This window comes from Miscanthus floridulus, chromosome 1 (genome assembly GCF_019320115.1).
Source record: "Miscanthus floridulus cultivar M001 chromosome 1, ASM1932011v1, whole genome shotgun sequence".
In the NCBI taxonomy this organism is placed as follows: Eukaryota; Viridiplantae; Streptophyta; class Magnoliopsida; order Poales; family Poaceae; genus Miscanthus; species Miscanthus floridulus.
The window spans coordinates 137,311,433-137,336,234 of NC_089580.1; the positions used below are offsets into that span (position 1 = coordinate 137,311,433).

Here is a 24,802-nt window from a genome sequence, read left to right on the forward strand (position 1 = left end):
CAAAGTATTGGAGGTAAGAAACTCGATTCCAGCTCTTCCCAATTCGACTCAATTCCTTCTACATTATCTATAGTCGGGTTTAGACTAAATTATGGATAACTTGATGCACGTCCGAGTCAGCACAGCGTGCGGGCGACGTGAAAGCGGCCGGCAATGTGGATCATCCACGTGGCCTCTCGCTAAGCACAAGCAGAAGTTAATAAAGAAAGAAAGGTAGGACTAGCTAGCTAGTCAATGCGAAAACAAACCTTGTTGAAGTAAAGGCGAAAATCCTGATATAAATTTGCATTGCTCTATGATCCGGATGTTTCCAAGCACGGACTACTCTCCATCTGGTGCAAATATCGTTTGATTTATTCGTTTTTCCTCATCAATTTTAGGTTTTATTAAGGGTGAAGAATGTACAAAACCTTAAGCTAGATATATGGCTTCTATTTAATTTGTTGTAAAGGAACTGGAGTATATATAAAACAATACATGTGTGTGGTCGATTTATGCAAGTGGCATATTTGAGAATATATTAGGAAAAGGAAATGCTCGACTGTATGAACTTGGTTTAGAAATTAAGAACTTGGTCCATTATTGGCAGCCACAAATAAATGGCCGGCCACATATGGTGAGGGTGTTGATTTGCCCTCGACGCATGATATAAGGTATCTTAAAAGTTCTAGAACAAATTATGAGGTTTAACTGTGTGAGATTTTGTGCTTATCATACTTTGAGCATGGTGATACATATTAATGACCAGGACTAAGTTAGAGCAAATTTGATAGAGATACACTAGCCTTGTGGATGCATGTGGGGCCGCATCTTGATCTACGCCCGCTCTCGTTTCCCGTGCCTACCGCTCGCGCCCTCTGTTCCCACACGCATGCACGCGGGGCCAACAGCTGCAAACAAGTGGCTATGCAAGTGGGTCCCACTACAACATTCAAACACCAAATCTACTTTTACAACATCTAGATAAAAACTTTGCAACATATGTCTAAAATAGATGAAACATTTGGGACATACAGTTGAAACACCATTGCAATATGTGCAACATCCCGATCTACTTTTGAAACATCCAGAAAAAAACACTTGCAACATACAAAAAGAAAGACAGATGAAACACTTGAGACATGCGTTTGAAACACTTGCAACATATGTGTACAAAAAACGGATGAAAGATTGGGGATAGACGTTTGCAACATACATGCACAACCATTGCAACATATGCAACATCTCGATCTACTTTTGAAACATCCGCATAAAATTATTGAACATACATCTGAAACAACTGAAACACTTGAAACATAAGCTTGCAAAACATGTCTAAAAAACATCCAGAAACACTTGGAACACAGCATCGCCGCGTGCCATGACCTACCTGGTGAAGAACTATGGTGGCGCAGGAATCCCCTTCCTGCTGATGATGCGAGGTGGACTGCTTCCCCTTCTGTGACAGGTGAGGTGGATCAACGCGACACTGGATGGTGGCGCTCCCACTCTTGTGCTGGCCCGAGCTGTCATCGCTTTGGTGGAGAAGGCCGTGGCGGGTTCGGCGCGAGCTGTCGCTGCTCTGGTAGAGAAGGCGACCGACGATCTAGAGAAGGCCGCGGTAGGCCGGAGGTGCGGTGGAGAGGTTGGAAGGCGGCCAACAGGGAGGCGCGATGGAGAGGGATCAAGGCGCGCGGCCACGCTCGGGCACGGTGGAGATGCTGGCCGTCGGGCCCTCGGCTGCCGTGGAGAACGCACGGGCGGTGCGGCGTACTGCGTTCGCTCAAGCTGTGGCGTTTTTTTTCTGGAGAATGAAGACAACATGCTACGACTATTGGACCATTGGGTTGGTGTTGCGGCCTACGAACGGGAGCGTCCGGAGGATCGAACGTTCTCACTATAGCATTTCCGTAAAAGAGAGATAGAAAATATCATATCAATAAACGCCTTAAAAAAACTTAATCTACAACGGAAAATATATTTTAGAGGCGCTTAAGGCCCTGTTTGGATCCCTCTAGTTTTTGCCAGTTTTTTAGAATCTGGCTTTTGAAACTGGGTGGGATCCAAACATGCCAATTTTTTCTCTTAGTTTTTGCTAGATTATTAAAAACCAGGAAGCTGTTGGTATCCAGCTTTTGCCAGTTTCTTGTGATCCTATTAGCAATAAATGAAGCCAGATTCTTAAAAACTGAGGGATCCAAACATCCTATCAATTTTTACTCGGAATTCAGACTTTAGAGATGAGAGGCAAAACTATTTTTTAAAGAATCTGAAACTCATCCAAACGTGCCCTCAGAAGGTCGGTAGCCTGCATGTGGAACACTGGAGCATTGGTGGGGCGGCAGTGAAGCGCACCCGTCTTCTCGGGATCGCCCAAGAGCCGGTCCCGCCGTCACGGGCTCCAGGCTGCGCTGATTCGCGGAGAGTCGCGTCGCCGTCCATTCTCAAGCGCCCGACTCGGTTTTTTTTTTGTTTGAAAGGCGACTCGGATTCAACGTTGGCAGAAAAACGGCCCATAAGAGCCCAGCATTGTACATGGCCTGATCGCCGCTCTTCGCAGCCGCGAGGTCGGGCGCCGCCTCCTGTCCGAGTCCCGAGACCTCAGTGCCGCCGGCTCCTTCCTCCCCTCTCCTCCACCTCGACAAGCGTCGTCAAGATGGTGAAGAGAAGCAAGAAGAGCAAGAGCAAGAGCAAGCGCGTCACGCTGCGGCAGAAGCACAAGCTGCTGCGCAAGGTGAAGGAGCACCACCGCAAGAAGCGCAAGGAGGCCAAGAAGGAGGGCAAGGCCGACGGCCAGCGGAAGAAGGTCGACAAGGACCCCGGGATCCCCAACGAGTGGCCCTTCAAGGAGCAGGAACTCAAGGCGCTCGAGGCCCGATGCGCGCAGGCGCTCCAGGAGCTCGAGCTCAAGAAGGAGGCTCGCAAGGAGAGGGTAGGTCATGTCTGCCCTGCACTAACTTGACCCTCCCACCCGCTGCTACCGTTGGTTCAATGCCTGCTGTTAGTCTGTGGCCCGAGCAAATAGTATTTCGGTCTACAGACGAATCCACCTTCATTCCGTTTAATTGCAACCCGAATCTACCTTCCTGTCCCTTCAGTTTTCATTGTCAAATTAACTTCCTTAGATGCTTCCCTATATTGGTTGTGTACATAGTTACCATCAGGAATGCAAACGGGGCGGCGTGCAGTGTGATGTTCAGAGTTCAAAGATAGAGCATAAATGTTAACATAAATTTAGAAATTCTGGAATGACAAAGCATTTTAATATATTTCAATGGAAAATAAACTAGCTGTTTTTTCAGTAGTTGATTAACACATTCGACATTCATCACAAATTACAGGTTTGGTGCAGATTGAAAAAAAAAGTTATGCTCTAGGCTGTTACTGAACAAACTAACTGTCATGTGCGGACGCACATATGCCAGGCGCGGGCGCGCCCGCGCGACGTGCGCCGTGCGGCTGAGCGCGCTGGGCGCGCAAGGCAGGCGCAACATGGGTTACCCTCTAGTGGCTAAAGATAGAAACTTAGATTAGTAAGTTGTTTTAGAAATTCCTAGAATCAAGGAGAGCTTTCTCCATTCAGTTGGGCCATTGGCCATATATACTTGTAATCGCTTGACAATGAAGGACAAGAAGAATTATATCCCTAATCTCTCTTTCTCTGTTAAGCCTGCGGTGGAGGGGAATAACCTCACCGGAGAAGACGGCCGGCGGTTACGATCTGCGTAGCCGCGGTCCGGCCAGTCGGGGGTTTGACGCCCTTGACAACCTGGTATCACGGTCACGTCGGTCCTCTCCTACCCGCTCCACCCATTCTTCCACAGCCGCCGCCCACCACCCTAGCCCTCCTCCATCGCCGCAGTCCTCCACCGCTTCCGCACCGCAGCCAGCAGCCATGAGCGATCCCACCATCGCCGATGTGATGGCGATATTGAAATCCATCACCACGGAGATGACAACCATGAAGGCCGACATGGCGGCTATGAAGGAGAAGTCGGCCTCGTCGTCGGACAGCGGCGCCGGCGGCCACCCGGAGGGGCCGCGCGATCTTGATCGCCCCCCAAAATTCCAAAAATTGGATTTTCCCCGCTACGACGGCAAGACCGATCCGATGTTCTTCATCAACAAGTGCGAATCCTATTTTCCCCAACAGCGCACCATGGCGGAGGAGCGCGTGTGGATGGCCTCGTACAATTTGGAGGACGTCGCGCAACTCTGGTACCTCCAACTCCAGGAGGACGAGGGCACGCCGCCGTGGGGGCGATTCAAGGAGCTCCTGCACTTGCGGTTTGGGCCTCCCCTCCGCTCGGCTCTGCTGTTCGAGCTCATCGAGTGCCGCCGTACAGGGACCGTGGAGTACTCCAATCGCTTCCAGGCCCTTCTACCTCGCGCGGGTCGTCTTGATGAGGCTCAGCGCGTCCAGCTCTTCACCGGCGGACTCCTGCCGCCGCTCAGCCACGCCGTCCGCATCCACAACCCGGAGACGCTCGCGGCCGCCATGAGCCTGGCGCGCCAAGTGGAGTTGATGGAGATCGACCGCCCGGAGCAGCCTCCACCTCGGGCGCCCCCGCGCGGCCTCCTTTCCGCTCCCGCGCCTCGGCCAGCGCTCCAGGCACCCCACCAGCCGCTGGCGCTCCCTGCCCCTCCGGTGGCCGCCCAGCAGGGTCGCGGCGAGGGCAACCAGAGGCGCCTCACCCCGGACGAGATGGCGGAACGGCGCCGTCTGGGTCTGTTTTAATTGCAATGAAAAATATACCCGTGGCCATAACAGGTTTTGCCGCCGCATCTTCTTCCTAGAAGGCGTGGAGATCGAGGATGCCGTGGACGCCGCTGGAGACGCGGAGCACGACGCCGAGGTGCCCTGTTTTTCCCTGCAGGCCGTGGCTGGGGTTCCCATGGCAGGCACCATGCAGATCGCCGTGGCACTCAGCGCCGCGTCCCTCGTCGCCCTACTCGACTCCGGCAGCACGCACAACTTCATCTCGGAGGAGGCGGCGCGGCGCTCCGGTCTACCCCTCCGCCAACGCCCCCGCCTCACAGCCTTGGTCGCGAATGGCGAGCGGCTCACCTGCGCCGGCGTCATCCGCGACGCGCCCCTGCTCATCGACGGCGAGTCGTTCCCGGCCGACCTCTACGTCATGCCACTGGCCGGGTACGACGTCGTCCTCGGCACCCGGTGGCTCGGCGAGTTGGGGCCCATTGTTTGGGACCTCGGTCGCCGGCGCATGTCCTTCCAGCGCCAGGGGCGCCCCGTCTCCTGGACCGGCATAGCCAGCCCCTCTGTGCCGGCCCTGGGCGCAACAACAGTGGCCGGTCCCCTCCTGGAGGCGCTGTTGCTCTCGTTTGGGGGGCTCTTCATGGACCCCGTCGGTCTGCCCCCCAAGCGTGCGCACGACCACCGCATTATTCTCAAGCCCGACGCCCAACCGGTCGTCGTCCGCCCTTACCGGTACCTCGCGACGCACAAGGACGAGTTGGAGCGGCAGTGTGCCGCAATGATTGATCAAGGGATCATCCGCCGCAGCGACTCGCCGTTCTCGTCGCCCGTCCTCCTCGTCAAGAAGCCCGATGGTTCGTGGCGCTTCTGCGTCGACTACCGGGCGCTGAACGCGCTCACCATCAAGGATGCTTTCCCGATCCCGGTGGTCGACGAGCTACTCGACGAGCTCCACGGCGCCAAGTTCTTCACCAAGCTAGACCTCTGGTTCGGGTACCACCAGGTCCGCATGCGCCCGGAGGACGTGCACAAGACGGCGTTCCGCACCCACGACGGCCTGTACGAGTTCCTGGTGATGGCGTTCGGGCTGTGCAATGCCCCGGCGACATTCCAGGCCTTGATGAACGACGTGCTCCGCCCGTTCCTGCACCGCTTCGTCCTGGTATTTTTTGACGATATTCTAATTTACAGCAAGTCATGGGCTGATCATCTTCGCTACCTTCGGGCCGTCCTCGACGAACTACGCCGCCACCAACTCTTTGTCAAGCGCACCAAGTGCTCTTTTGGTGCTTCCTCCGTCGCCTACCTCGGCCATGTCATATCCGCGACGGGTGTGGCCATGGACCCGGCCAAGGTGCAGGCGATCCATGATTGGCCGGCTCCACGTTTGCCCCGGGCTGTGCGCGGTTTCCTCGGCCTCGCCGGGTATTACCGTAAGTTCGTCCACAACTTCGGGGCGATCGCTGTGATGGGATAAGTCTCTGTGGTCATTGTGGGGCTACAGCAGTCCTTGTGGGGCTGGTCTTGCTGCCCAGCATCTTGACTGGACAGCAACATGGGATTGGACAGCAGCACTACCCAGCATCTTGACTAGAGACTGGACAGCAGCACTGCCCAGCATCTTGACTGGAGACTGGACAACAGCAGCGCTTGACTGGACAACAGCTTCAGCATCTTAGAGGCATCTTAGGACAGCATCTTAGAGGCATCTTAGGACAACATCTTAGATGACAGCATATTAGGATCTTAGACTAGCATCTTAGATTAGCATCTTGGCATATGCTTGGCTGGCTAGCAGCCTATAAATATGTATCCCCAACCTCTTGGGTTGACATGGCATTTGTGTGATCTTGTGTGAGAAATAGACAAGAAAATTGTCCCAACTCCTAGTGTCATCCTCTCTCGATGAGAGTAAGAATTCTTCTACTACCAAGAGTGAGAATTCAGCGACTAACAACTGGTATCGGAGCCGTATTATCCTGTAGCCTGAGCATCTCTTGCTCATCTTCTCTCCCAGCCCCACAACAGCCCCAGCTGTTGGCAGCAGCAGCTCCTCTGGCCGCTCCTGTTCACTCCTCTCCTAGCTCGTCTGAAGCAGCCCTCTCCCCACGCAGCAGCCCCCCGGTAGCGTGTCATGTCCGCAGGGCAGTCTCAGCGCTCGGTCGCCTCGAGCACGCGGCGTCGGCAGGAGGCCGAACTTGCCGCGGCAGAGGAACGCGAGCGAGCGGCGGCAGAGACCGCTGCGGCGGCGGCAAGGGCGTCGAGGCTGGCAGCGGCGGAGCTGGCAGCAGCCAGAGCGGAGGCGGAGGCAGCGGCGACGGCGAATGCAGCGCGTGCGGCGGCAGCGGAGGTCGAGGCTCTGCGCGGCAACATCGGCAGCTCCATTTCCGCTGACGACACCACCGACGCGGACCTCGAGCTGCTAGGGAGGGAGGCAGCACGAGCGCAGGCGGCGCAGTGGGCAGCCGCGCACGTCCACGAGCGTGGCGGTAGCCCAGACAGGCGCGGACGCGCCGGCGGCGCTCCTGGAGGAGGCGCGCACGGCGGTGGCGCTCCTAGGGCAGCCGCGCACGCCCACGAGCGCGGCGGCAGCCCAGACAGGCGTGGACGCGCCGGTGGCGCTCCTGGAGGAGGCGCACACGGCGGCGGCGCTCCTGGAGGAGGCGCGCACGGCAACGGTGGCGGACGGGTCGATGGAGAGCGCGGCCTTCACAGGCAGCGTGGCTCTCTCTCCCCGGATCGGTACCGACGGGTCGATGGAGAGTGCGGCCTTCACAGGCAGCGTGGCTCTCTCTCCCCGGATCGGTACCGTGGTTACCACGGGTTCCAGGCTGTTGTCAGGGACGTCGGTCCCGGCGGTGGGTGGCCTGCCCTCACCAAGACCAACTACGTCGAGTGGGCTGCAGTGATGAGGGTAAAGCTCCAGGTGCGGCACATGTGGGAGGCAGTCCGGTACGGCGACGTCGACTACGACCTAGATCGACGGGCGCTGGATGCTCTCATCGCTGCAGTACCGTCCGAGATGCAGTTCTCGCTTACCAGCAAGCGGACTGCTAAGGAGGCTTGGGACGCCATCGCTGCGGCACGCATCGGCAGCGACCGCGCCCGCAAGTCCACACTGCAGGCACTTCGCAAGGAGTGGGAGAACCTGGCCTTCAAGCCAGGTGAGGACGTTGATGACTTTGCTCTCCGTCTCAACACTCTGTTGCAGAAGATGGTGCAGTTCGGCGACGACACTTACGACGAGGAGAGAGCTGTCGAAAAGCTCTTCCGCTGCGTCCCCGAGAAGTACAAGCAGATGGCTCGCTCGATCGAGTCTCTGCTGGATCTCTCCACGATGTCGATCGAGAAGGCGATAGGTCGCCTCAAGGTCGTCGACAGCGATGAGCCACAGTCCCTCTCGGGGCCCATCACCACTGGCGGGAAGCTCATTCTCACTCGGGAGCAGTGGCTTGCCAGCCAAGGTGACCGGAGGAAGGGGGAGCCTTCTTTCGCGACAGGTGGCCGCAAGCGTGGCAAGCCACGCAAGGCGCGCAGAGACGCCCAGGCCGGGGCGCGAGGTCGTGCCAAGGGTGATGCCCGCGGAGGCGCCCAGGGCGGCGCCGCCGGCAGGCACAAGCCGGCACGAGACGACGCCTGCCACAACTGCGGCCAGCTTGGCCATTGGGCCAAGGACTGTCGACAGCCACGACGCGGCCAGGCCCACGTCGCACAGGCGGAGGAGCCGGCTCTGTTCATGGCACATGCCAGCATCGAGCTACCTCCAGCGGCACCGGCCGCAGCGGCTCTCCTCCACCTTGATGAGCCAAAAGCACACGCCCTCCTCGGCGACAGCTCCGGCAACGACAAGACTGACGGGTGGTGCCTCGACACTGGCGCCACCCATCACATGACCGGTCGACGGGAGTTCTTCACCGAGCTTGACTCTAGCGTCCGAGGATCCGTCAAGTTTGGGGATGCCTTCGGCGTGGAGATCAAGGGCGTCGGCTCCATCATCTTCACCGCCGTGTCTGGTGAGCACAGGCTGCTCACCGGAGTCTACTACATCCCCGCGTTAAGGAACTCCATCATCAGCTTGGGACAGCTGGATGAGAACGGTTCGCGCGTGGTGGTTGAGGACGGAGTCATGAGGATTTGGGATCGTCATCGTCGCCTTCTTGCCAAGGTATCCAGAAGCGCAAATCGACTCTACGTCTTTAACGTGCAGGTGGCACAACCCCTCTGTCTCACTGCTCGTCGGGACGACGAGGCGTGGCAGTGGCACGAGCGTTTCGGGCACCTTCACTTTGAGGCCCTGAAGCGGCTCAGTGCCACGGAGATGGTGCGAGGCCTGCCGTGCCTCGACCATGTGGAGTAGCTCTGCGACGTCTGCGTGTTGACGAAGTAGAGGCGACTCTCCTTTCCCCAGCGGGCGAGCTTTCGAGCCAAGGAGAGGCTCGAGCTTGTGCACGGGGACTTGTGTGGCCCAGTGACACCGGCCACACCGGGAGGACGACGCTACTTCCTGCTGCTCGTCGACGACCTCTCCCGCTACATGTGGGTGATGGTCCTCGGCAGCAAGAGAGAGGCTGCGGACGCCATCAGGTGCGCGCAGGCTGCTGCGGAGGCGGAGTGCGGCCACAAGCTGTGCGTGCTGCGCACCGACAACGGCGGCGAATTCACGGCGGCTGAATTCGCGTCGTACTGCGCTGACGAGGGCATTCAGCGCCACTACTCCGCGCCGTACAGCCCGCAGCAGAATGGCGTCGTCGAGCGGCGCAACCAGACGGTTGTGGGGATGGCTCGGGCCCTCCTCAAGCAGAGGGGGATGCCGGCTATCTTCTAGGGAGAGGCGGTGGTGACGGCCGTCTACATCCTCAACCGCTCGCCTACCAAGGCGCTCGACGGCAGGACGCCGTACAAGGCTTGGCATGGGCGCAAGCCGGCGGTCTTCCACTTGCGGGTTTTCGGCTGCCTCGCATTCGCCAAGGAGCTTGGCCACATCAGCAAGCTCGACGACAGGAGCACTCCGGGAGTGTTCATCGGCTACGCGGAGGGCTCGAAGGCCTACCGCATCCTCGACCCGAAGACACAGCGTGTGCGCACGGTGCGCGACGTTGTGTTCGACGAAGGGCGAGGATGGGCGTGGGACAAGGCGGTGGACGACGGCTTGGCTCTGACGTACGACGACTTCACTATTGAGTACGTCCACTTCGAGGGAGCTGGGGGAGTAGGCAGCTCTTCTTCGGCGAGCGCATCTACCCCAGTCTCCGAGCCTCCACCGACCCCGGCACCTGCTACTCTGACAGCACCACGCTCTCCAGCCAGGACCTCGGCTGCGATGAGCTCTTCGCCGGCTCCACCACAGCCGGCAACGCCACGCACACCAGCACCAACAGGCACCACTCCGGGCACGTCTACTCCACCACCAGCTCGTGTCGAGCACGGCCCGGTTGAGCTCGCTACTCCGCTCTCTCACGACGAGGAGCGCGTCGACGCGTACCACGACGACGAGCCGTTGCGGTACCGTACGGTGGAGAACCTTCTCGGCGACCAGCCGGTGCCGGGACCGGTGCCTCACGACCTGGAGGCGCAGTTGCACCTTGCGTGTGACGACGGCGAGCCTCGGTCGTTTGCAGAGGCCGAGAGACACGCGGCATGGCGCGCCGCGATGCAGTTGGAGATGGATGCGGTTGAGAAGAACCGCACCTGGGAGCTTGCTGACCTTCCTCGTGGTCACCGCGCGATCACCCTTAAGTGGGTGTACAAGTTGAAGAGGGATGAAGCCGGCGCCATCGTCAAGCACAAGGCTCGCTTGGTGGCACGAGGTTTCGTGCAGCAGGAGGGGGTCGACTTCGACGACGCCTTTGCTCCCGTGGCACGGATGGAGTCCGTGCGACTCCTCCTTGCGCTAGCTACCCAGGAGGGCTGGCGTGTTCATCACATGGACGTCAAGTCGGCGTTCCTTAACGGCGACTTGAAGGAGGAGGTCTATGTGCACCAGCCGCCGGGATTTGCGATCCTCGGCAAGGAGGGCAAGGTGCTCCGCCTGCGCAAGGCCCTCTATGGCTTGCGGCAGGCACCGAGGGCGTGGAATGCCAAGCTGGATTCCACGCTAAAGGGGATGGGCTTCGAGCAAAGCCCGCACGAGGCGGCCATCTACCGACGGGGCAATGGAGGTAATGCCCTGCTGGTGGGTGTCTACGTCGACGACTTGGTGATCACCGGCACCAAAGATGCGGAGGTGGCGGCATTCAAGGAAGAGATGAAGGCCACCTTCTAGATGAGTGACCTGGGGCCTCTCACCTTCTACCTGGGAATCGAGGTGCACCAGGATGACTCCGGGATCACGCTTCGACAGACCGCCTACGCCAAGCGTGTCGTTGAGCTAGCTGGGCTCACCGACTGCAACCCAGCTCTCACTCCGATGGAGGAGAGGCTGAAGCTGAGCCGCGACAGCACGACGAAGGAGGTGGACGCTACGCAGTACCGGCGTCTTGTGGGGAGCCTTCACTACCTCGCCCACACACGGCCGGACTTGGCATTCTCCGTCGGCTACGTTAGTCGGTTCATGCAGCAACCGACGACGGAGCACCAGCAGGCTGTGAAGAGGATCATCCGCTACGTTGCGGGGACTCTCGACCACGGCCTCTACTACCCGAGGTGCCCTGGGGCGGCACACTTCGTTGGGTACAGCGACAGCGACCACGCCGGCGACATCGACACCAGCAAGAGCACGAGCGGGATCCTCTTCTTCCTTGGCAAGTGCCTCGTTAGCTGGCAGTCGGTCAAGCAGCAGGTGGTGGCCCTGTCCAGCTGCGAGGCCGAGTACATAGCGGCCTCCACCGCTTCGACTCAGGCGCTCTGGCTCGCTCGGCTGCTTGGTGATCTCCTCGGCAAAGACACTCAAGCGGTGGAGCTCAGGGTGGACAGCAAGTCCGCTCTGTCCCTAGCAAAGAACCCCGTGTTCCACGAACGCAGCAAGCACATCCAGGTGAGGTATCACTTCATCCGAGGCTGTTTGGAGGAAGGGAGCATCAAGGCGAGCTACATCAACACCAAGGACCAGCTTGCGGTGATCACCAAGCCTCTTGGGAGGATCAAGTTTCTTGAGCTCTGCTTCAGGACCGGGATGGTTCAACTTTCCCACAAAACGACGCACAAGACTTAGGGGGAGAATGATGGGATAAGTCTCTGTGGTCATTGTGGGGCTGCAGCAGTCCTTGTGGGGCTGGTCTTGCTGCCCAGCATCTTGACTGGACAGCAGCATGGGACTGGACAGCAGCACTGCCCAGCATCTTGACTGGAGACTGGACAGCAGCAGCGCTTGACTAGACAGCAGCTTCAGCAGCTTAGAGGCATCTTAGGACAGCATCTTAGAGGCATCTTAAGATAGCATCTTAGAGGACAGCATATTAGGATCTTAGACTAGCATCTTGGCATATGCTTGGCTGGCTAGCAGCCTATAAATATGTATCCCCAGCCCCTTGGGTTGGCATGACATTTGTGTGAGCTTGTGTGAGAAATAGACAAGAAAATTGCCTCAACTCCTAGTGTCATCCTCTCTCGATGAGAGTAAGAATTCTCCTACTACCAAGAGTGAGAATTCAGCGACTAACATGCTGCACCACTGACGGCCCTACTCAAGAAGGAGGGTTTCTCCTGGGACGACGCGGCGGCCGCGGCATTCACAGCGCTCAAGGCCGCCGTCACGTCCGCCCCCGTCCTCGCCATGCCCGACTTCGCCAAGCTGTTCACCGTCGAGTGCGACGCGTCGACGTTCGGCTTCGGCGTGGTCCTGGTCCAGGACGGCCATCCGGTCGCCTTCTTCAGCAGGCCTATGGCGCCTCGCCACCGCTCGCTAGCCGCCTATGAGCGCGAGCTCATCGGCCTCGTCCAGGCGGTACGGCACTGGCGCCCGTATCTCTGGGGGCGGCGCTTCATCGTCAAGACCGACCACTACAGCCTGAAGTACCTCCTCGATCAGCGCCTCGCCACGATCCCTCAGCACCACTAGGTCGGCAAGCTCCTGGGCTTCGATTTCTCGATGGAGTACCGGTCGGGTGCCACGAACGTCGTCGCCGACGCCCTCTCCCGTCGCGACAATGACGAAGGGGAGGTGATGGCTATTTCGGCGCCCCGCTTTGACTTCATCGAGCGCCTCCGCCACGCCCCGGCCATTGATCCGGCCCTGGTCGCCATCCACGATGAGATCCGGGCTGGCACCCACACCGCTCCGTGGGCGCTGGTGGACGGCATGGTCGCCTTCGACGGCCGCCTGTACATTCCCCCGGCGTCGCCGCTGCTGCAGGAGATCTTGGCCGCGGTCCACAACGACGGCCATGAGGGCATCCACCGCACCCTCCACAGGCTCCGGCGGGATTTTCATTTTCCCACCATGCGTCGTTTGGTGTAGGATTTCGTGAAGGCCTGCGTCACCTGTCAGCAGTACAAGTCCGACCACCTCAGGCCAGCCGGTCTGCTGCAGCCTGTGACAGAACCGCCCAATTTATACAAGATCAAGTGCGGTTGTCCCCGCTAACACGTTGACACACCCATACTTTCACTCATATAAACCCGGTAGTCCGCCGAGTGTCCCGAAAGACCTCGGTAAATCAACATCACAACCAAGATCGCGTGATTAAGCAAATACACATCACATACACAGGGTTGCAGCGGAAATAATATTACAAATGGGTTCACAAATAAAAGTACCAGTTTGGGTTTCAAAACCGCTTAGTGAAAACAACATAGCTTTCAAATGATTACATTAATATAAGTTCCAAATATATTGCTAGCATAGTGACATCATCCGACAAAAGCATATAGATGAGAAGTAAGTATAGAATCACCGAGCCCACCGGTGGTTAGCCACCATCTTCAACAGGTCGAGAACATCACCTGCAACAAGGTGGGATAAACCCTGAGTACTCGAATGTACTCAGCCAGACTTACCCGTCTTAAACCAAAATAAAGTGACACCAAGGATTATGCATGGCTTTCTTCAGTGAGTTAGCTGACTTGTTTGCGAAAAGCATAAGCTATCATGAAGAAACCATTTTAAGTACTTTGCATCATCTTTATTATGACCTATCCATCTAGGTAAGCACCTATACTATAGCAATCACTTGATTAACCAATAACATCCAGTTATCAATTTAGATTTAGCATATCCCATACCATCCAGATAACCATCATTGTTCCATAATAACTACTACGATGCCGTAACTCGAGTCAAGTGCTCACTATCCAGGAGCGATGGCGATTCGAATCGATTCCTAACCAGCTGGTGATTTATTCCTTACACAAACCTCACTCACCCGCTAAAGTGAGATATTGATCACCGAGTCAACTATTCAGGAATCTCGAGTTTGCCAGGAACCACATGTACCCGGGGGCCGACCGACTGCACTTTGGTCTTATCATCTCGCCCCCGTGTCCTACCACACCTGCTCCGGCACAGTGCGCTGCGGGCAATCTACTCGGCCCGAATAATCTCCCAGCTTCGCGGTCGGAAGGTACTTTATCCGACCAGCTAAATTTAAGGCATGCGTTCAACATGACTCGAGGGCCAACAACGGTCGGTCCTTAATCGACACAGACAGAAACTACCAGCACCCTAGAACCCTGTCTGGTTGCCTCCAACTTTTTCCGTCCGGTCTCCAATTATCCATCACACATGGTTAATTCCAGGATATCATTCTGTCCATAGCTAAATTCTTCCAGTAACCATCTATAATGTAGGTGACCGGATATCAACGATCGCTACCGGTCTAAGCAAGGCTAAGCAGTTATTCGATCCCAACCTAACAGGGTAAAAAGGTAATAAGGTAGGCAATGATAGTACTATATGCATCAACGGTTTCAATCAACCCCTACAACTTAATGCAACAATATATAACTCATATATAGAAAGAATTGCTTTTATAAATTAGGAGACTTATTAATGCTCCGGGGCTTGCCTGGGATCCGACACAAGTCAGTTCAGTTAGCTTGCACCGTCATGGTGACATCTCCGGTCCTAGCACTTGCTTAGTCCTTCCATCTTCGGGATAGATCCTCCATACACCGCCTTCGGGTTCGACTCCAACATCACGTCCTTCACGTGGTTCATCTAGCGTACCTAGATGAGATGCAATATGCAAGTGCATAAATATAAAGAATAGTACCATGAGACACATCACAAAATAGCAAGCAGGACAAGCATAGTTTACACTAACACACTTAAGTACTTTACGATGCTTAACTTAAACATCACACAATCTATAATGCTAAGATGGCAAAGAAGACGACAACACTAATCATGACACAAGTTTTCCAAGATCTCAAGTGCTCTAACTCAGTCATCATTCAAGGCATACGTCACACTTAACAATATACAAGCAAGCACTATAATTGGAATCTGCCAATTTTTAGACATGCAAACAGCAGCTACAAGATTTAGCTATAACTGGAGTTACACAAATCCAAATGACTTGCAAGAAGACATTATGAAAAGTTTATGAAATTTTCTACAATTCATCTTTAATCATCTTAGCATGATTCTCAAGTTAACTAAGTCAAATATATCCATTTATAGAAACTGGTCCACAATTGACAGAAAGCAGCCATTTCTGAAACCCAACTTTAAACAGCTGTAACTCTTAAACTACTTGGCCAAATGATACCAAATTTTAATAGAAGCTAGATACATGAATTATCTACAACTTTTGTATAAACAAGTTTAAAGCACATTATCATGAAGAACTTTGCTAAGTTCCTAGATCTGTCCATAAACCATATTTGCAAGAAAATAAATATTAACTTATGTTGCAAACACATAATTAGGCAAAACCAACTTTACCAACATGTCACACATGACTAAAGAACACCAGAAAACCTAGTGTCCATGACCAAATAAATTCTTTTAATGCATTTCTTAATTTACTTTAGATAACAAGGTGACTTAATGAACATATACCAAAAGTATACAATAAATTCTACAAAAATTACAGTGGCTCACATATCCTCTCAATAGTCTACTGTACAAATTTCACTCCATTTAAATATGTATAGCAACCTCTATGAAAAAGACAAGTTGCTAAAGCAAGAAATCATGTGAGAGCGAGATAAACCAATAACTCACTCATACTTCACCCAATACTTATGAAATTTTTACCACACATCAACTATCACATGAGTAGCATGCCACAAAAATTTCACTTCATTTGGAGCCCTAGATCTACAGTTATGAAAAATAACAAATTCAACTAGCATTACAATCTTACTGCACAAATCTATTTTTACCACAAAATATTTAAACTAAAACATGCCATATTATAGATCCACTGCATAGACAATTTCACAAGGATTCCAAAAAGTCCTCATTTACTATTTTACGAATTTTCTATGATTTACTATGAATTTCCAAAGTTCCTGCAAAATAATTACAAACCAGTCCTTACGACACTATTCACATGAGTCACAGTTCTGCAGAAAGGCCCCTGCTCTTCTTCGAATTGCTGTACGAGGTCCCTGACGCGAATTTGAATAGAGGACGTCGGGGAATCGGCCGGTGGCGGCCGGAGAAGGGCCGGCGGCGGTGGGGGAAAGGTGGGGAAGCACCAGGAGGTTGGTGCGCACTCGTAGGTGTCCGCAGCTTGCTCCGTGGTGGCCCGACGTGGCCTGGCCACGCACGCCGACGGCCGGGGCGACGGCGGGAGGCGGCACCAGCGCTGCGGGGCATGGCATGGCCGACGGGGGAGTGCGGGAGGGGCGGCGTGGTGAGAGGAATATGATGGCACTGACGGCTTGGCAAGAGGAAGGGCTGAGCAGCGGGGACGCGGCGAGGCCGAGCTCGGCCATGGCGGCCATGGCTGCAGCTCCGAGTGAGAGAGTGCCAGAGGGAGTGAGGGCGAGTGGGAGAGAAGCTCGGCGAGAGCTCTGGTGCTCCACTACATCGAGCAAGGCACAGGGGCGCGTGGCAGCAGGGCAAGCAATGGTGGGGCGCGAACTGCTGCATGGCGACCACGTTGGCGTTCCGTCGAACAGGTGGCAGGCGCCGGAGTGGGCGAGGTGGACGCCGGATTGGGCCAGATCTGGGCCGATTTAGACCTCGGGCCCAAAACAAAGTTTGAAGCCCGCGAGCTGCTCTACATTTTTCATTTAGAGACCAAGGTCATTAGAGCTCTTCAACAGCGGGTAATTAAGCCACAAACTGCTAGTGTCAGCGTATTGACAGCGACAAGCAAACGTTCAAATTGATGGTGAAAACGAGGTCAAACTGGTGCCATCTTTTTACATGGTCTTCTCCATGAACTTAGCTCCAACTTCCATTTTGGGGTCTAAGTCAAGTTGCTTAACGAAATTTGGAGAACGCGAGACGTCAATGCCGATGTCGATGAATTTCTAGACTTAGAATATTTCTAAGTGCTGAAATCAGCAGCAGGTTCCAACTTCGAGCCTCTGTTTGACTTATTTTCAAGTTGATCTAGCTCTTGGTCCAAAAACAAAGTTTGTTCTACATGATATGGACTACAACTTTCATTTAATGTCCAACCTCAAAACTGGTATAGAACCTGCTGTTCTACTTTGACCAAAGTAGGATCACGATGAAGCTTAAATTATCCTTTTTGATCCATTGGAGCATTTTCTTGGTATTTGCCCAACATGAACCTTTCATGACTTTTGTTGTAGAGTTCATCTAGAGTTATTTTGGCAAGGTTGCAAGTTTTGGTTGACATCTCATGTTCTCATTCACTTAATAGTGCAATTCAAGCATTTAGTAAAATCATTTCAACAAGGATATAACTTATCATTTCATGTGACTTTTTGATTCCAAACTTCATGAAACTTTTCAAGTGTCCAATATAGATGGGTATTGATGTGAGACACATGAAGATATCCCAATCACACCACCCAAGCATATATCTTGAAAAGGGGTCTATAGGCGAGCAAAGGTGCAATATCCAAGTTTAGGTTGGGGCTCGTTTCTATAGGTTTGACCTTGACATCTTCATCATCACTTAATATACCATGTTTTAGCTCAAACCCATTGCTTAACTGGTGGCAAACACCTGGGGTGTTACACAGCCACTGCTGGTTCCGTCTGCTGTGTGGGCGGACATCGGCATCGACTTCATCGAGGCGCTGCCCAAGGTGCAAGGCAAGACGGTCATCCTCTCCGTCGTGGATCGCTTCAGCAAGTACTGCCATTTCATCCCCCTGGCGCACCCCTACACCGCCGAGTCCGTCGCTCACGCCTTCTTCGCCGACATCGTTCGCCTCCATGGCGTTCCGCAATCCATCGTCTCGGACCGCGATCCAGTGTTCACCTCGGCGTTCTGGCAGGAGCTCATGCGGCTCACTGGGACGAAGCTCTACATGTCGTCCACCTTTCACCCGCAGACGGACGGCCAGACCGAGGCCGCCAACTGGGTCATCGTCATGTACTTGCGCTACTTCACCGGCGACCGTCCCCGGCAGTGGCTCTGTTGGCTGCCATGGGCGGAGTACACCTACAACACCGCCTATCAGTCATCGCTCCGCGAAACTCCGTTTCGTGTAGTCTATGGCCGGGACCCCCCGACCATCCGCTCCTATGAGCCCGGCGAGACCCGCGTCGCAGCGGTCGCCCAGGAGATGGAGGAGCGCGCTGCCTTCCTCGACGACATCCGCTATCGCCTTGAACAGGCACAGGCGGTCCAGAAGCGCGTCTACGACCAGCACCACAGGCCGGTGTCCTTCCAGGTCGGCGATTGGGCTCTTCTTCGCCTTCGGCAGCGGGCAGCAGCACCCCTCCCACGCTCGGCAACAGGGAAGCTCAAGCCACGATACGTCGGGCCGTACCAGGTGGCGGAGCTCATCAACGAGGTGGCTGTGCGGCTACAGCTTCCTCCCGGTGCTCATCTTCATGATGTGTTCCACGTCGGCGTCCTCAAGAAGTTTGTCGGTACCCCGCCGGCCGTTCCACCGCTGCTGCCTCCGCTCCTGCACGGTGCTGTGGTGCCTGCACCTGCCCGGGTGACTCGAGCTCGGCTGCCCGGGGAGTGCGCCAGGTGCTCGTTGAATGGCAGGGAGAACCACCTGTTTCGTCTACATGGGAGGATCTGGACGACCTTCATGCTCGGTTCCCTTCCTTTCAGCTCGAGGACGAGCTGGACTTCGAGGCGGGGAGAGATGTCATGTGCGGACGCACATATGCCAGGCGCGGGCGCGCTCGCGACGTGCGCCGCACGGCTGAGCGCGCTGGGCGCGCAAGGCAGGCGCAGCATGGGTTACCCTCTAGTGGCTAAAGATAGAAACTTAGATTAGTAAGTTGTTTTGGAAATTCCTAGAATCAAGGAGAGCTTTCTCCATTCGGTTGGGCCATTGGCCATATATACTTGTAATCGCTTGACAATGAAGGACAAGAAGAATTATATCCCTAATCTCTCTCTCTGTTAAGCCTGCGGTGGAGGGGAATAACCTCACCGGAGAAGACGGCCGGCGGTTACGATCTGCGTAGCCGCGGTCCGGCCAGTCGGGGGTTTGACGCCCTTGACACTAACACCCTCACTCTAATAAATTGGTCAATGTTGATCATCTGCCTTGACACAATCTAGTCATGGTCAGTGCGAATGCCTGAATGAAAGCCATGCAATGAAGGAAGGACCAATTTATTTGTCATGAAAGCCATACTCTAACTGAAAGTTAAGCAGAAGAGGGGATACTAATTGTAAGGTAATTGAAGCAGAACGTACATTTATCTGAATTGAGCCCCGGTCAACCATGTTGAGCAGAGTCCATGCTGGGTTCTCTCCAATGGAGTAAGCCATGCTACAATGCTAATAGTCAAATGACTTCGATTTGGATGTACCGATGGGGATGATGAGATGGAAAAAAGGCTCTTTTCTTCAGTGGCTGCCAATGGAGTAAGACATGTGCCTAATCTTGCTTCCTCTACTCTAATGGTGTAGTTGTTAAATATAAACAAACACATAATTAAACAGATAAGTAGACACATGATTACTCAGCCTAGTCAATTGAGTTTACAAGTTTTGCATTCTTAGTGAGTAACATTAGCTTCAAGATTCTGTTTATTTGCTCAAACTGTTACTGATTACTAATAATTGAGAGCTAATCGCCACTTGAGTGGACATGATTGAAATTGCCGGTGGATTGGGAAAGGAAGTGGAGAAGGAGCTCTTCGGCAACTTTAGCTCAGGGAGGCTCACAAGTCACAACAGAGAGAATGAGGCTGAAGGCGGAAGAACTGGCGCCAGGAGAAGGAGAGAAGGCGGCGGCGGTGAGCTAGGAGGCTGACACTAGAGTTGCCAATTCTGCTTGGAGGCAGACTCAGAGCGGGAGGGCGGCGGCGGATTGGGAGATGCAGGATGTGTGGTGCCGCTGGACTATGCTGGTCACCCGTATCAGCCCGCTCCATCTAAGTGGGTTAGCTTGCGGGCGGGGTTAGCGGAGGGTGCCAGCCCAGCGGGTTGGCGGCGTGGCCCAAACTATTTGCAAGCCTAGTTAGTAGTTACCATTTGGTTGATGGCCTGCTATCTCTAGTATCTGCCATGATAGTTTTTATCCCAACCTTTGTTGTCCCTTATTACAACCTAAGGCTTGTTAGAACCAACATTGTTGTATGTATAATTGTGTTCTGTTGTGAAATTCTGGTCATTGATCTCAGACAAGCTGGATGCTTGTCCTTTATTTGGGTCTTTTCACTTCACATTTTAGGCTCACTCTATCAGTATCATGAACTTTCACATAGACTTGACCAAGCAGTGATTAAATATTTTCACCCTTAGTTAGGTTAGGCAGATGAAGTATGTGTTCCTTAACATCTATTTATGTTCTTCGTCTAGTTTTATAGATACATCTATATCATTTTCGTTGTGATGGTTAAACAATGAGACACTACCTTTTTCAGGCTCGGAAGAGGAAGCTAGGATTGCTTGAGGATGAGGACATTGCTAATTTGGCATCTGCAGCTTCTGTGCAGGGCAGTGAGTTTGCAGCCAAGGATGCAGCAAAGGATAATGCTCCTTCAGCAGTGGCAAAGAGCAATGGTAAGTTTCTTATCTCTCACTTGTGGTTTAATTGCCCTACTGCATGCAGTTACATTTATTGACTGAAGATGTTAAATGTGTCCCAGATCATTCTGAGAGGTCTTTCTACAAGGAGTTTGTTAAAGTAATTGAAGCTTCTGATGTGATTCTTGAGGTTCTTGATGCAAGGGATCCGCTGGGCACCTGTTGCATTGACATGGAAAAGATGGTTAGGAAGGCTGATCCAAGTAACGGATTGTACTGCTTCTCAACAAGATAGGTATTATGCAGTGTTTTGTTATGTTTAAAGTTTACTCTATGGTGGTTATGCCATCCTACATTTCAACTTCTGATTCTTGAAATATAGATCTTGTTCCCAAGGAGGCAGTAGAGAAGTGGCTTACATATCTAAGAGAAGAAATGCTAACAGTTGCATTTAAGTGCAATACCCAAGAGCAGAGGACCAAGCTGGGATGGAAATCTTCAAAACTTGACAAAACAAGTAACATCCCACAAAGCAGTGATTGTCTTGGTGCAGAGAATCTAATCTCAAGAATTATTCCAGAAGCCATGAGGTAAATGGTCCTATCGTTTTCATATAATGCTTATGCATATATAGCTTCGGTCATCTCTCATCTTTCTCTCAAGTTGATTATTGTTGGGGCATTCTAAATTAGAATGTTTTATTCTTGTTCTACAGCATCCTGTGTGCTTCATTACTTGACTATATTATAATAATTGAATTCACTTCCTTTTCCTTGCTTATGTGCATATTACCTTTTATTGAATATGATTAATAGAATCTTTTTGATTCTGAAGGGAGAGCAGCTTCCTACACTTTGTATCAGAACCTAATGACTTCATGCAAATAATTGTTTTACTTGTGTGCTGTATCTTATCATGACAGTTTTACATGTAGCCCTGTTTTCTGTCTTCAGTTATTACCTTCTTATGCTTCAGTATTCCCTTTTTTTACTCTTGTAGGTATGTTTTGTTTTTTGTTCTTCCTTTGTTGAGTTTTGTTATTGTGACTTGCAGCTCAAACTGGCAATTACGGTGGGTACTGTTGGACTTCCTAATGTTGGCAAGAGCAGTCTGATCAACAGCCTGAAGAGGTCCCGAGTGGTTAATGTCGGTTCCACTCCAGGGGTTACTAGATCAATGCAAGAAGTTCAATTAGACAAGAAGGTGAAGTTGTTGGATTGTCCCGGTGTTGTTATGCTCAAATCTTCCAACAGTGGTGTGTCTGTAGCCCTTCAAAACTGCAAAAGAGTTGAGAAAATGGAAGATCCAGTCACTCCTGGTAAGCTAGTTTGCACGTTTCTGTGTCATTTTTGTTAGCTCTGTTGAAGTTTTTTATTTATTCTAGTTATAGCCTTATTGTTTTATTCTTTAGATACTATACTGTTTGACAATAAGCTAGTATATAATGTGACTAGAAGTGTAATACTTGACCTGTTCTATGCTTCTCTCTGTTTTTGATGTTTCTAGTTGAGGAGATCCTAAGTATTTGCTCAAATGAGAAGTTGCTGTCTCTGTACAAGGTTCCAAGCTTCGGTTCAGTTGATGATTTCCTTCAGAAAGTAGCAACTATACAGGGGAAATTGAAAAAGGGTGGTGTAGTGGATGTTGAAGCTGCTGCGAGAATTGTGCTTCATGACTGGAATGAAGGTATGTCTTAAAATTTTCGTCATTAACTTTGTAAATTCTTGTCAATAGTGACCTGATCCTCTTCTTTTTAGGTAAAATACCATATTTTACACTGCCACCTAAAAGAGATGCTGGGGAGGGCTCAGATGCAGTGATTATATTAGAAGATGGGAAAGAATTTAATATTGATGAAATTTACAAAGCTGAGTCTTCATATATTGGTGGTTTGAAGTCCATTCAGGAGTTCCATCATATTGAGATTCCACCTAATGCTCCACCAGGGATTGATGAAGAGATGCTAGAGGTTTCCTATGAATTAAGTGGATTTAACATGGCAACTGCTGTAGATTTTGTGCCATCTTGTTACCTATTAATTCTATGTTTTGTTCCTTGTGATGGCCATATGCATTGCATCCATTGGAATGAATTGTTTTTTGTGAGATTGTTTTCGCATGGCCACTGGTTCGAGCTCTATACGCTTGTGTTAGGAGGTTCCATTCAAATCTGTTGACCAACATGAGTGTTTTAAGATCATCTATGTATCTATGTATAATCCTTGTAAACAGCATAATGAAACTGGCATCATGATAAAAGGGTAGTGCTTGCTCTCTGGTGAAAACACTTAGGAACATTGTGTTCGGCCTTGTTATATTTCATATACAATAATTTCATACCAATATGCTTTGCTGCAAGCAAAACATGAATGCATTAGGAACATTGTGCTCGGCCCCGTCAATGATCGCGAAGGAAGCAAGGCAGCCAGTGTTAGCACACAGAACGACAAGTTGTACACCGCCGAGGGCATACTCGGCCCTCGCAAGAGGAAAGCAGAGAAGAAACGACGCAAGGCGAACAAGTTCAGCGTGCTGAACGACATGGATGCGGACTATGATTTCAAGGTGGATTATCAGATGGAGGACACGGCGGCCGCCAATGAGGACGGTGAGAGCAACGCTCCACACACAGATGATGAAGATGGGTATGGAGCCAAGGATAATGAACCGATGACCGGTGTCGATGATGCGTGAAACATTTGGCCCCTTGTGTATGAGTTGATGGCACGGCAGATGATTATCATGTCGAGTGCCAGAAATGGCCCAGTGGGGGTTGCAAAGTTTTGTGCTTAGTTTGCTTGTTTAATGAAAGATGATACTATGAGAAGGTGTGCGGTTGTTTTTGACAGAGGTAAACCCGGCTTTTTATAGAAAGCTCAACAGACTAGGTAAATCGTCTTGTAAATGTAAATATAGCTATTATCAGGAAAAAAATGTTCTCCAACAGACTCTCTGGCTCTCCAAATTGGATAGTTGGCTATTCCTGAACTTCCGCTATCCAAACATGGATAGGCTGCACCGCTCGCCATTCGGCATCCGCGCGCGCTCTCAAAGCCTTCCCGCGCGTGAGGCGCCTCCTTCCCGCGCGAACTCGACCACGCCGCACGCGTCTTCAGTTTTCTCTGCCACGGCCCTTGCGCCCGTTCCCCAACCAAGCACGCACCTTCAGCTTCCTCCGCCATATCCCTGCCGCCGCGACCACGTGGTCCGGCACCTGTGTGCGGGTACGGCAACCTGGCCGCCCGGGCATCTTCTCCGGTGGCCAGGCCCGTCCCATGGGGGAGGGCAGGCAGTGCGACGCCCGGGGGCCCATGGCACTAGGGGCCCATGAGTATAGCGCTAGGGGCCCATGAGTATACGTATATGTAGTACATGTATTTGGCTCCATGTGGTCACGTCCAGTTCAGTCTGTGGCTCTGCGCGGCAACCCTTTCCTACTCGTGACTCCGCGTCAAAGCATGCATGCTGTTGCGCCGTGGCGGCTGTTCCGGCGTTCCCAAATCCTGAAATCCCAATTTCCGTAATCTGGAATCCCGTGATCCCAGCAGGCGCCCACTAACCCAGCTGCGCTGCAGTCCCTTCATCCCTGTCCCCGACTCTCTGCGGTAAGTGATTATGGTTTCAGTTCATCAGTATTTATTGTTTATTCGATCTAAAAACTTCAGTTTCTTTTTTACCTTGCAATCCAATACATACAGGCATCAAGTGATAGTGCAGCGAATTGTTGATCTATTAGTTTAATTATTTAATTCATCAAGGAACTTATGGACATGCCACAGGCAGCAGGCTGCCCATAATTTATTTTAAATTTTAAGTCATTTCATGTTACTGTGATTTCACCGTTCTTTAAGCTTTTTTGATGTATTGTCATTTTTTAACGAACTATATTTTGCGAGTTAACTCTTATAACCAGTAGTACTATATAGTTCAATCTCGTGATATTAAAATATTAGATTGCCGGGACTTCATTGTCTTGCTTGCCCAAGGGCCCTAGAAATTGTTGGGACGGCCCTGCCGGTGGCCCAGTTCACCGGCGGTTCCATGGCTCAAGGAAGCTAGGACTCTGTTGGTTGTGAGGGCCATGTGGATCTAGGATGGTTGGAGAACAGAGAGGTTGGATTGATGCGGCG

General features: G+C 52.4%; 2 pseudogenes; one reads left to right on the forward strand and one right to left on the reverse strand.

The window, feature by feature from the left end:
• The first annotated feature begins 2,579 nt into the window (after window positions 1–2,579).
• On the forward strand, window positions 2,580–23,593 carry LOC136494894 (guanine nucleotide-binding protein-like NSN1; annotated as a pseudogene).
• LOC136510574 (uncharacterized) lies at window positions 4,989–13,064 on the reverse strand (annotated as a pseudogene).
• Window positions 23,594–24,802: the final 1,209 nt, after the last annotated feature.